This window comes from Hyla sarda, chromosome 8 (assembly GCF_029499605.1).
Source record: "Hyla sarda isolate aHylSar1 chromosome 8, aHylSar1.hap1, whole genome shotgun sequence".
Classification (NCBI taxonomy): Eukaryota; Metazoa; Chordata; class Amphibia; order Anura; family Hylidae; genus Hyla; species Hyla sarda.
The window spans coordinates 97,375,908-97,389,394 of NC_079196.1; the positions used below are offsets into that span (position 1 = coordinate 97,375,908).

Consider the following 13,487-nt stretch of genomic DNA (forward strand, 5'->3'; position numbering starts at 1 on the left):
TCAAACCTGCACAGGTGTGCTAGATTATTATTATTTAGTTTTATTTTATTTTTTTACACCAATCAGTGTGCAAACATGGTCATTAAAACGCTAAATGAATAGACGTTCATAAACCAGTCAGTGCAACTCATCATTTTGGTCTCCAATTCTCAAACTCAAATTCTCACCCACGGAGGATTAAATGAGAATCTTTTTAACACTGGAATGGGGTGGTGCACTGTTCACTACCCGAAGATACTGCCACATCGGGTCAATGCATAGGGCGACAGAAGCAAGCTTCCAAATCAGCTCCCTTTCTCAAAAATCCATTTAATTTATGGTCCCCAGATAGGGAACGTATGTATCAGTATGTGCTCACAAGTCACCCAAGTGCAAGTATTCACACAAAAAAAAACGTGCCTCAGGATGCGATCTGTCGCAAGATCCTTTCTTTTTTTACACTTGATCTAAGCCAAAAGGCCTAGAGGGGATAACCGGGAAAGGGGTGGACCCAACCATGTCCCCTTCATGAGCACTCACATTACTCATAGGAATGGAAGGAAGGCTGGCAGCCAACCAGCCTCCCATACACTTTCTGGGTGGGTGGCAGTCAGCCACCCATACATACATACAGCACAGGCTAAACCCACATCATCACTTAAAAAAAGGACAGGCGACCATTGCACTCTGATGGAGCATTTAGCAATGCAATCCATAGCCTGGCTTTTGCCTGAACCCCCATCACTCCTCCTCTTGCATATAAGACAATATTTCAGATCTGCATATGAAAACAACACGCCTACCTTTGTTGCACATAGCTGCCTGCCTGTCTCTAGTTACCCCACTGGCTGTAGCTGCGTCCCTTCCGACATGGAATAACACCAACTGTAACGATAAACTGAAAATTAACAGTATAAACCTGCATCATTTTGGACTCTGGTATTTGCTGAATCCGGGTGACCTGACAATCGATGGTGGTGCCGCTGGTGATTCTGGCCTTCTTGGAATCTGTTGGGCCTATGTGTTAGCTCACACATCACTTGGGTATCCATGGTAACTACCACAACATGGTCATCTGCAGTTTACATCTAGCCCGTGGCATTGAATGGCATTTTAAAAGTGCTAAGGGTCCTGGTGCAATAATCCTCCCATGAGGATCAGCCTCAACGGCTTTGTAGATTGCACTCATGTCAGCAACTCCATATACATTTTTTTTTCTTCATGCTTCTTTCTTCATCCTTTTTTCTTTCTGTCATTCAGACTTTCATTCATTCGATCTCTCTCACTCACTTGCTTTAACTCATTTGTTCTCACTCACTCACTCACTCAATCACTCACTCACTCATTCACTCTCACTCACTCTCACTCTCTCACTCACTCGCTCACTAAGTCAGTCTCTCTCTCTCTCTCTTTTTCTTTTTATATATATTTTTTTCCGTCTTCTTCTTCTTCTTCTTCTTCTTCTTCTTCTTCAGACCCTGTCATAGCACTAATGCCTTTCCAATACCACCAGCAGATGGAGACACTCCATTGCAACATTGGTTGTGAGCAGCAGTTTCTAAAAACAAATGCCTCATGGCGGATTTCCCATCCATCAATGGATGGTAAATTTTGTTTTTATCATTCACTGACCACAGAAACCAATGCATGGTCAAGCAACAGCAATGACACACCCTTGTGTATAGGCATGAGACCCTCATGTCATTTAACAGGATTCAGCACCACCCACAAGACAGCTACCTGTCATGTCATGTCAAACCTGCACAGGTGTGCTAGATTATTATTATTTAGTTTTATTTTATTTTTTTACACCAATCAGTGTGCAAACATGGTCATTAAAACGCTAAATGAATAGACGTTCATAAACCAGTCAGTGCAACTCATCATTTTGGTCTCCAATTCTCAAACTCAAATTCTCACCCACGGAGGATTAAATGAGAATCTTTCTTGTTTAACACTGGAATGGGGTGGTGCACTGTTCACTACCCGAAGATACTGCCACATCGGGTCAATGCATAGGGCGACAGAAGCAAGCTTCCAAATCAGCTCCCTTTCTCAAAAATCCATTTAATTTATGGTCCCCAGATAGGGAACGTATGTATCAGTATGTGCTCACAAGTCACCCAAGTGCAAGTATTCACACAAAAAAAAACGTGCCTCAGGATGCGATCTGTCGCAAGATCCTTTCTTTTTTTACACTTGATCTAAGCCAAAAGGCCTAGAGGGGATAACCGGGAAAGGGGTGGACCCAACCATGTCCCCTTCATGAGCACTCACATTACTCATAGGAATGGAAGGAAGGCTGGCAGCCAACCAGCCTCCCATACACTTTCTGGGTGGGTGGCAGTCAGCCACCCATACATACATACAGCACAGGCTAAACCCACATCATCACTTAAAAAAAGGACAGGCGACCATTGCACTCTGATGGAGCATTTAGCAATGCAATCCATAGCCTGGCTTTTGCCTGAACCCCCATCACTCCTCCTCTTGCATATAAGACAATATTTCAGATCTGCATATGAAAACAACACGCCTACCTTTGTTGCACATAGCTGCCTGCCTGTCTCTAGTTACCCCACTGGCTGTAGCTGCGTCCCTTCCGACATGGAATAACACCAACTGTAACGATAAACTGAAAATTAACAGTATAAACCTGCATCATTTTGGACTCTGGTATTTGCTGAATCCGGGTGACCTGACAATCGATGGTGGTGCCGCTGGTGATTCTGGCCTTCTTGGAATCTGTTGGGCCTATGTGTTAGCTCACACATCACTTGGGTATCCATGGTAACTACCACAACATGGTCATCTGCAGTTTACATCTAGCCCGTGGCATTGAATGGCATTTTAAAAGTGCTAAGGGTCCTGGTGCAATAATCCTCCCATGAGGATCAGCCTCAACGGCTTTGTAGATTGCACTCATGTCAGCAACTCCATATACATTTTTTTTTCTTCATGCTTCTTTCTTCATCCTTTTTTCTTTCTGTCATTCAGACTTTCATTCATTCGATCTCTCTCACTCACTTGCTTTAACTCATTTGTTCTCACTCACTCACTCACTCACTCACTCAATCACTCACTCACTCATTCACTCTCACTCACTCTCACTCTCTCACTCACTCGCTCACTAAGTCAGTCTCTCTCTCTCTCTCTCTTTTTCTTTTTATATATATTTTTTTCCGTCTTCTTCTTCTTCTTCTTCTTCTTCTTCTTCTTCTTCTTCTTCAGACCCTGTCATAGCACTAATGCCTTTCCAATACCACCAGCAGATGGAGACACTCCATTGCAACATTGGTTGTGAGCAGCAGTTTCTAAAAACAAATGCCTCATGGCGGATTTCCCATCCATCAATGGATGGTAAATTTTGTTTTTATCATTCACTGACCACAGAAACCAATGCATGGTCAAGCAACAGCAATGACACACCCTTGTGTATAGGCATGAGACCCTCATGTCATTTAACAGGATTCAGCACCACCCACAAGACAGCTACCTGTCATGTCATGTCAAACCTGCACAGGTGTGCTAGATTATTATTATTTAGTTTTATTTTATTTTTTTACACCAATCAGTGTGCAAACATGGTCATTAAAACGCTAAATGAATAGACGTTCATAAACCAGTCAGTGCAACTCATCATTTTGGTCTCCAATTCTCAAACTCAAATTCTCACCCACGGAGGATTAAATGAGAATCTTTCTTGTTTAACACTGGAATGGGGTGGTGCACTGTTCACTACCCGAAGATACTGCCACATCGGGTCAATGCATAGGGCGACAGAAGCAAGCTTCCAAATCAGCTCCCTTTCTCAAAAATCCATTTAATTTATGGTCCCCAGATAGGGAACGTATGTATCAGTATGTGCTCACAAGTCACCCAAGTGCAAGTATTCACACAAAAAAAAACGTGCCTCAGGATGCGATCTGTCGCAAGATCCTTTCTTTTTTTACACTTGATCTAAGCCAAAAGGCCTAGAGGGGATAACCGGGAAAGGGGTGGACCCAACCATGTCCCCTTCATGAGCACTCACATTACTCATAGGAATGGAAGGAAGGCTGGCAGCCAACCAGCCTCCCATACACTTTCTGGGTGGGTGGCAGTCAGCCACCCATACATACATACAGCACAGGCTAAACCCACATCATCACTTAAAAAAAGGACAGGCGACCATTGCACTCTGATGGAGCATTTAGCAATGCAATCCATAGCCTGGCTTTTGCCTGAACCCCCATCACTCCTCCTCTTGCATATAAGACAATATTTCAGATCTGCATATGAAAACAACACGCCTACCTTTGTTGCACATAGCTGCCTGCCTGTCTCTAGTTACCCCACTGGCTGTAGCTGCGTCCCTTCCGACATGGAATAACACCAACTGTAACGATAAACTGAAAATTAACAGTATAAACCTGCATCATTTTGGACTCTGGTATTTGCTGAATCCGGGTGACCTGACAATCGATGGTGGTGCCGCTGGTGATTCTGGCCTTCTTGGAATCTGTTGGGCCTATGTGTTAGCTCACACATCACTTGGGTATCCATGGTAACTACCACAACATGGTCATCTGCAGTTTACATCTAGCCCGTGGCATTGAATGGCATTTTAAAAGTGCTAAGGGTCCTGGTGCAATAATCCTCCCATGAGGATCAGCCTCAACGGCTTTGTAGATTGCACTCATGTCAGCAACTCCATATACATTTTTTTTTCTTCATGCTTCTTTCTTCATCCTTTTTTCTTTCTGTCATTCAGACTTTCATTCATTCGATCTCTCTCACTCACTTGCTTTAACTCATTTGTTCTCACTCACTCACTCACTCACTCAATCACTCACTCATTCACTCTCACTCACTCTCACTCTCTCACTCACTCGCTCACTAAGTCAGTCTCTCTCTCTCTCTCTCTTTTTCTTTTTATATATATTTTTTTCCGTCTTCTTCTTCTTCTTCTTCTTCTTCTTCTTCTTCTTCTTCTTCTTCTTCAGACCCTGTCATAGCACTAATGCCTTTCCAATACCACCAGCAGATGGAGACACTCCATTGCAACATTGGTTGTGAGCAGCAGTTTCTAAAAACAAATGCCTCATGGCGGATTTCCCATCCATCAATGGATGGTAAATTTTGTTTTTATCATTCACTGACCACAGAAACCAATGCATGGTCAAGCAACAGCAATGACACACCCTTGTGTATAGGCATGAGACCCTCATGTCATTTAACAGGATTCAGCACCACCCACAAGACAGCTACCTGTCATGTCATGTCAAACCTGCACAGGTGTGCTAGATTATTATTATTTAGTTTTATTTTATTTTTTTACACCAATCAGTGTGCAAACATGGTCATTAAAACGCTAAATGAATAGACGTTCATAAACCAGTCAGTGCAACTCATCATTTTGGTCTCCAATTCTCAAACTCAAATTCTCACCCACGGAGGATTAAATGAGAATCTTTCTTGTTTAACACTGGAATGGGGTGGTGCACTGTTCACTACCCGAAGATACTGCCACATCGGGTCAATGCATAGGGCGACAGAAGCAAGCTTCCAAATCAGCTCCCTTTCTCAAAAATCCATTTAATTTATGGTCCCCAGATAGGGAACGTATGTATCAGTATGTGCTCACAAGTCACCCAAGTGCAAGTATTCACACAAAAAAAAAACGTGCCTCAGGATGCGATCTGTCGCAAGATCCTTTCTTTTTTTACACTTGATCTAAGCCAAAAGGCCTAGAGGGGATAACCGGGAAAGGGGTGGACCCAACCATGTCCCCTTCATGAGCACTCACATTACTCATAGGAATGGAAGGAAGGCTGGCAGCCAACCAGCCTCCCATACACTTTCTGGGTGGGTGGCAGTCAGCCACCCATACATACATACAGCACAGGCTAAACCCACATCATCACTTAAAAAAAGGACAGGCGACCATTGCACTCTGATGGAGCATTTAGCAATGCAATCCATAGCCTGGCTTTTGCCTGAACCCCCATCACTCCTCCTCTTGCATATAAGACAATATTTCAGATCTGCATATGAAAACAACACGCCTACCTTTGTTGCACATAGCTGCCTGCCTGTCTCTAGTTACCCCACTGGCTGTAGCTGCGTCCCTTCCGACATGGAATAACACCAACTGTAACGATAAACTGAAAATTAACAGTATAAACCTGCATCATTTTGGACTCTGGTATTTGCTGAATCCGGGTGACCTGACAATCGATGGTGGTGCCGCTGGTGATTCTGGCCTTCTTGGAATCTGTTGGGCCTATGTGTTAGCTCACACATCACTTGGGTATCCATGGTAACTACCACAACATGGTCATCTGCAGTTTACATCTAGCCCATGGCATTGAATGGCATTTTAAAAGTGCTAAGGGTCCTGGTGCAATAATCCTCCCATGAGGATCAGCCTCAACGGCTTTGTAGATTGCACTCATGTCAGCAACTCCATATACATTTTTTTTTCTTCATGCTTCTTTCTTCATCCTTTTTTCTTTCTGTCATTCAGACTTTCATTCATTCGATCTCTCTCACTCACTTGCTTTAACTCATTTGTTCTCACTCACTCACTCACTCACTCAATCACTCACTCACTCATTCACTCTCACTCACTCTCACTCTCTCACTCACTCGCTCACTAAGTCAGTCTCTCTCTCTCTCTCTCTTTTTCTTTTTATATATATTTTTTTCCGTCTTCTTCTTCTTCTTCTTCTTCTTCTTCTTCAGACCCTGTCATAGCACTAATGCCTTTCCAATACCACCAGCAGATGGAGACACTCCATTGCAACATTGGTTGTGAGCAGCAGTTTCTAAAAACAAATGCCTCATGGCGGATTTCCCATCCATCAATGGATGGTAAATTTTGTTTTTATCATTCACTGACCACAGAAACCAATGCATGGTCAAGCAACAGCAATGACACACCCTTGTGTATAGGCATGAGACCCTCATGTCATTTAACAGGATTCAGCACCACCCACAAGACAGCTACCTGTCATGTCATGTCAAACCTGCACAGGTGTGCTAGATTATTATTATTTAGTTTTATTTTATTTTTTTACACCAATCAGTGTGCAAACATGGTCATTAAAACGCTAAATGAATAGACGTTCATAAACCAGTCAGTGCAACTCATCATTTTGGTCTCCAATTCTCAAACTCAAATTCTCACCCACGGAGGATTAAATGAGAATCTTTCTTGTTTAACACTGGAATGGGGTGGTGCACTGTTCACTACCCGAAGATACTGCCACATCGGGTCAATGCATAGGGCGACAGAAGCAAGCTTCCAAATCAGCTCCCTTTCTCAAAAATCCATTTAATTTATGGTCCCCAGATAGGGAACGTATGTATCAGTATGTGCTCACAAGTCACCCAAGTGCAAGTATTCACACAAAAAAAAACGTGCCTCAGGATGCGATCTGTCGCAAGATCCTTTCTTTTTTTACACTTGATCTAAGCCAAAAGGCCTAGAGGGGATAACCGGGAAAGGGGTGGACCCAACCATGTCCCCTTCATGAGCACTCACATTACTCATAGGAATGGAAGGAAGGCTGGCAGCCAACCAGCCTCCCATACACTTTCTGGGTGGGTGGCAGTCAGCCACCCATACATACATACAGCACAGGCTAAACCCACATCATCACTTAAAAAAAGGACAGGCGACCATTGCACTCTGATGGAGCATTTAGCAATGCAATCCATAGCCTGGCTTTTGCCTGAACCCCCATCACTCCTCCTCTTGCATATAAGACAATATTTCAGATCTGCATATGAAAACAACACGCCTACCTTTGTTGCACATAGCTGCCTGCCTGTCTCTAGTTACCCCACTGGCTGTAGCTGCGTCCCTTCCGACATGGAATAACACCAACTGTAACGATAAACTGAAAATTAACAGTATAAACCTGCATCATTTTGGACTCTGGTATTTGCTGAATCCGGGTGACCTGACAATCGATGGTGGTGCCGCTGGTGATTCTGGCCTTCTTGGAATCTGTTGGGCCTATGTGTTAGCTCACACATCACTTGGGTATCCATGGTAACTACCACAACATGGTCATCTGCAGTTTACATCTAGCCCGTGGCATTGAATGGCATTTTAAAAGTGCTAAGGGTCCTGGTGCAATAATCCTCCCATGAGGATCAGCCTCAACGGCTTTGTAGATTGCACTCATGTCAGCAACTCCATATACATTTTTTTTTCTTCATGCTTCTTTCTTCATCCTTTTTTCTTTCTGTCATTCAGACTTTCATTCATTCGATCTCTCTCACTCACTTGCTTTAACTCATTTGTTCTCACTCACTCACTCACTCACTCAATCACTCACTCACTCATTCACTCTCACTCACTCTCACTCTCTCACTCACTCGCTCACTAAGTCAGTCTCTCTCTCTCTCTCTCTTTTTCTTTTTATATATATTTTTTTCCGTCTTCTTCTTCTTCTTCTTCTTCTTCTTCAGACCCTGTCATAGCACTAATGCCTTTCCAATACCACCAGCAGATGGAGACACTCCATTGCAACATTGGTTGTGAGCAGCAGTTTCTAAAAACAAATGCCTCATGGCGGATTTCCCATCCATCAATGGATGGTAAATTTTGTTTTTATCATTCACTGACCACAGAAACCAATGCATGGTCAAGCAACAGCAATGACACACCCTTGTGTATAGGCATGAGACCCTCATGTCATTTAACAGGATTCAGCACCACCCACAAGACAGCTACCTGTCATGTCATGTCAAACCTGCACAGGTGTGCTAGATTATTATTATTTAGTTTTATTTTATTTTTTTACACCAATCAGTGTGCAAACATGGTCATTAAAACGCTAAATGAATAGACGTTCATAAACCAGTCAGTGCAACTCATCATTTTGGTCTCCAATTCTCAAACTCAAATTCTCACCCACGGAGGATTAAATGAGAATCTTTCTTGTTTAACACTGGAATGGGGTGGTGCACTGTTCACTACCCGAAGATACTGCCACATCGGGTCAATGCATAGGGCGACAGAAGCAAGCTTCCAAATCAGCTCCCTTTCTCAAAAATCCATTTAATTTATGGTCCCCAGATAGGGAACGTATGTATCAGTATGTGCTCACAAGTCACCCAAGTGCAAGTATTCACACAAAAAAAAACGTGCCTCAGGATGCGATCTGTCGCAAGATCCTTTCTTTTTTTACACTTGATCTAAGCCAAAAGGCCTAGAGGGGATAACCGGGAAAGGGGTGGACCCAACCATGTCCCCTTCATGAGCACTCACATTACTCATAGGAATGGAAGGAAGGCTGGCAGCCAACCAGCCTCCCATACACTTTCTGGGTGGGTGGCAGTCAGCCACCCATACATACATACAGCACAGGCTAAACCCACATCATCACTTAAAAAAAGGACAGGCGACCATTGCACTCTGATGGAGCATTTAGCAATGCAATCCATAGCCTGGCTTTTGCCTGAACCCCCATCACTCCTCCTCTTGCATATAAGACAATATTTCAGATCTGCATATGAAAACAACACGCCTACCTTTGTTGCACATAGCTGCCTGCCTGTCTCTAGTTACCCCACTGGCTGTAGCTGCGTCCCTTCCGACATGGAATAACACCAACTGTAACGATAAACTGAAAATTAACAGTATAAACCTGCATCATTTTGGACTCTGGTATTTGCTGAATCCGGGTGACCTGACAATCGATGGTGGTGCCGCTGGTGATTCTGGCCTTCTTGGAATCTGTTGGGCCTATGTGTTAGCTCACACATCACTTGGGTATCCATGGTAACTACCACAACATGGTCATCTGCAGTTTACATCTAGCCCGTGGCATTGAATGGCATTTTAAAAGTGCTAAGGGTCCTGGTGCAATAATCCTCCCATGAGGATCAGCCTCAACGGCTTTGTAGATTGCACTCATGTCAGCAACTCCATATACATTTTTTTTTCTTCATGCTTCTTTCTTCATCCTTTTTTCTTTCTGTCATTCAGACTTTCATTCATTCGATCTCTCTCACTCACTTGCTTTAACTCATTTGTTCTCACTCACTCACTCACTCACTCAATCACTCACTCACTCATTCACTCTCACTCACTCTCACTCTCTCACTCACTCGCTCACTAAGTCAGTCTCTCTCTCTCTCTCTCTTTTTCTTTTTATATATATTTTTTTTCCGTCTTCTTCTTCTTCTTCTTCTTCTTCTTCAGACCCTGTCATAGCACTAATGCCTTTCCAATACCACCAGCAGATGGAGACACTCCATTGCAACATTGGTTGTGAGCAGCAGTTTCTAAAAACAAATGCCTCATGGCGGATTTCCCATCCATCAATGGATGGTAAATTTTGTTTTTATCATTCACTGACCACAGAAACCAATGCATGGTCAAGCAACAGCAATGACACACCCTTGTGTATAGGCATGAGACCCTCATGTCATTTAACAGGATTCAGCACCACCCACAAGACAGCTACCTGTCATGTCATGTCAAACCTGCACAGGTGTGCTAGATTATTATTATTTAGTTTTATTTTATTTTTTTACACCAATCAGTGTGCAAACATGGTCATTAAAACGCTAAATGAATAGACGTTCATAAACCAGTCAGTGCAACTCATCATTTTGGTCTCCAATTCTCAAACTCAAATTCTCACCCACGGAGGATTAAATGAGAATCTTTCTTGTTTAACACTGGAATGGGGTGGTGCACTGTTCACTACCCGAAGATACTGCCACATCGGGTCAATGCATAGGGCGACAGAAGCAAGCTTCCAAATCAGCTCCCTTTCTCAAAAATCCATTTAATTTATGGTCCCCAGATAGGGAACGTATGTATCAGTATGTGCTCACAAGTCACCCAAGTGCAAGTATTCACACAAAAAAAAACGTGCCTCAGGATGCGATCTGTCGCAAGATCCTTTCTTTTTTTACACTTGATCTAAGCCAAAAGGCCTAGAGGGGATAACCGGGAAAGGGGTGGACCCAACCATGTCCCCTTCATGAGCACTCACATTACTCATAGGAATGGAAGGAAGGCTGGCAGCCAACCAGCCTCCCATACACTTTCTGGGTGGGTGGCAGTCAGCCACCCATACATACATACAGCACAGGCTAAACCCACATCATCACTTAAAAAAAGGACAGGCGACCATTGCACTCTGATGGAGCATTTAGCAATGCAATCCATAGCCTGGCTTTTGCCTGAACCCCCATCACTCCTCCTCTTGCATATAAGACAATATTTCAGATCTGCATATGAAAACAACACGCCTACCTTTGTTGCACATAGCTGCCTGCCTGTCTCTAGTTACCCCACTGGCTGTAGCTGCGTCCCTTCCGACATGGAATAACACCAACTGTAACGATAAACTGAAAATTAACAGTATAAACCTGCATCATTTTGGACTCTGGTATTTGCTGAATCCGGGTGACCTGACAATCGATGGTGGTGCCGCTGGTGATTCTGGCCTTCTTGGAATCTGTTGGGCCTATGTGTTAGCTCACACATCACTTGGGTATCCATGGTAACTACCACAACATGGTCATCTGCAGTTTACATCTAGCCCGTGGCATTGAATGGCATTTTAAAAGTGCTAAGGGTCCTGGTGCAATAATCCTCCCATGAGGATCAGCCTCAACGGCTTTGTAGATTGCACTCATGTCAGCAACTCCATATACATTTTTTTTTCTTCATGCTTCTTTCTTCATCCTTTTTTCTTTCTGTCATTCAGACTTTCATTCATTCGATCTCTCTCACTCACTTGCTTTAACTCATTTGTTCTCACTCACTCACTCACTCACTCAATCACTCACTCACTCATTCACTCTCACTCACTCTCACTCTCTCACTCACTCGCTCACTAAGTCAGTCTCTCTCTCTCTCTCTCTTTTTCTTTTTATATATATTTTTTTCCGTCTTCTTCTTCTTCTTCTTCTTCTTCTTCTTCTTCAGACCCTGTCATAGCACTAATGCCTTTCCAATACCACCAGCAGATGGAGACACTCCATTGCAACATTGGTTGTGAGCAGCAGTTTCTAAAAACAAATGCCTCATGGCGGATTTCCCATCCATCAATGGATGGTAAATTTTGTTTTTATCATTCACTGACCACAGAAACCAATGCATGGTCAAGCAACAGCAATGACACACCCTTGTGTATAGGCATGAGACCCTCATGTCATTTAACAGGATTCAGCACCACCCACAAGACAGCTACCTGTCATGTCATGTCAAACCTGCACAGGTGTGCTAGATTATTATTATTTAGTTTTATTTTATTTTTTTACACCAATCAGTGTGCAAACATGGTCATTAAAACGCTAAATGAATAGACGTTCATAAACCAGTCAGTGCAACTCATCATTTTGGTCTCCAATTCTCAAACTCAAATTCTCACCCACGGAGGATTAAATGAGAATCTTTCTTGTTTAACACTGGAATGGGGTGGTGCACTGTTCACTACCCGAAGATACTGCCACATCGGGTCAATGCATAGGGCGACAGAAGCAAGCTTCCAAATCAGCTCCCTTTCTCAAAAATCCATTTAATTTATGGTCCCCAGATAGGGAACGTATGTATCAGTATGTGCTCACAAGTCACCCAAGTGCAAGTATTCACACAAAAAAAAACGTGCCTCAGGATGCGATCTGTCGCAAGATCCTTTCTTTTTTTACACTTGATCTAAGCCAAAAGGCCTAGAGGGGATAACCGGGAAAGGGGTGGACCCAACCATGTCCCCTTCATGAGCACTCACATTACTCATAGGAATGGAAGGAAGGCTGGCAGCCAACCAGCCTCCCATACACTTTCTGGGTGGGTGGCAGTCAGCCACCCATACATACATACAGCACAGGCTAAACCCACATCATCACTTAAAAAAAGGACAGGCGACCATTGCACTCTGATGGAGCATTTAGCAATGCAATCCATAGCCTGGCTTTTGCCTGAACCCCCATCACTCCTCCTCTTGCATATAAGACAATATTTCAGATCTGCATATGAAAACAACACGCCTACCTTTGTTGCACATAGCTGCCTGCCTGTCTCTAGTTACCCCACTGGCTGTAGCTGCGTCCCTTCCGACATGGAATAACACCAACTGTAACGATAAACTGAAAATTAACAGTATAAACCTGCATCATTTTGGACTCTGGTATTTGCTGAATCCGGGTGACCTGACAATCGATGGTGGTGCCGCTGGTGATTCTGGCCTTCTTGGAATCTGTTGGGCCTATGTGTTAGCTCACACATCACTTGGGTATCCATGGTAACTACCACAACATGGTCATCTGCAGTTTACATCTAGCCCGTGGCATTGAATGGCATTTTAAAAGTGCTAAGGGTCCTGGTGCAATAATCCTCCCATGAGGATCAGCCTCAACGGCTTTGTAGATTGCACTCATGTCAGCAACTCCATATACATTTTTTTTTCTTCATGCTTCTTTCTTCATCCTTTTTTCTTTCTGTCATTCAGACTTTCATTCATTCGATCTCTCTCACTCACTTGCTTTAACTC

General features: G+C 43.4%; 8 pseudogenes; all 8 read right to left on the minus strand.

Annotated features, from left to right (window-relative positions):
* Positions 1-207: 207 nt before the first annotated feature.
* Positions 208-471, minus strand: LOC130285743 (U2 spliceosomal RNA; annotated as a pseudogene).
* Positions 472-1,944: 1,473 nt separating this feature from the next.
* On the minus strand, positions 1,945-2,208 carry LOC130285744 (U2 spliceosomal RNA; annotated as a pseudogene).
* Positions 2,209-3,700: 1,492 nt separating this feature from the next.
* Positions 3,701-3,964, minus strand: LOC130285745 (U2 spliceosomal RNA; annotated as a pseudogene).
* A 1,490-nt stretch (positions 3,965-5,454) lies between these two features.
* Positions 5,455-5,719, minus strand: LOC130287833 (U2 spliceosomal RNA; annotated as a pseudogene).
* Positions 5,720-7,195: 1,476 nt separating this feature from the next.
* LOC130285746 (U2 spliceosomal RNA) lies at positions 7,196-7,459 on the minus strand (annotated as a pseudogene).
* Positions 7,460-8,932: 1,473 nt separating this feature from the next.
* On the minus strand, positions 8,933-9,196 carry LOC130285747 (U2 spliceosomal RNA; annotated as a pseudogene).
* Positions 9,197-10,670: 1,474 nt separating this feature from the next.
* Positions 10,671-10,934, minus strand: LOC130285748 (U2 spliceosomal RNA; annotated as a pseudogene).
* A 1,479-nt stretch (positions 10,935-12,413) lies between these two features.
* LOC130285749 (U2 spliceosomal RNA) lies at positions 12,414-12,677 on the minus strand (annotated as a pseudogene).
* Between the last annotated feature and the right edge of the window lie 810 nt (positions 12,678-13,487).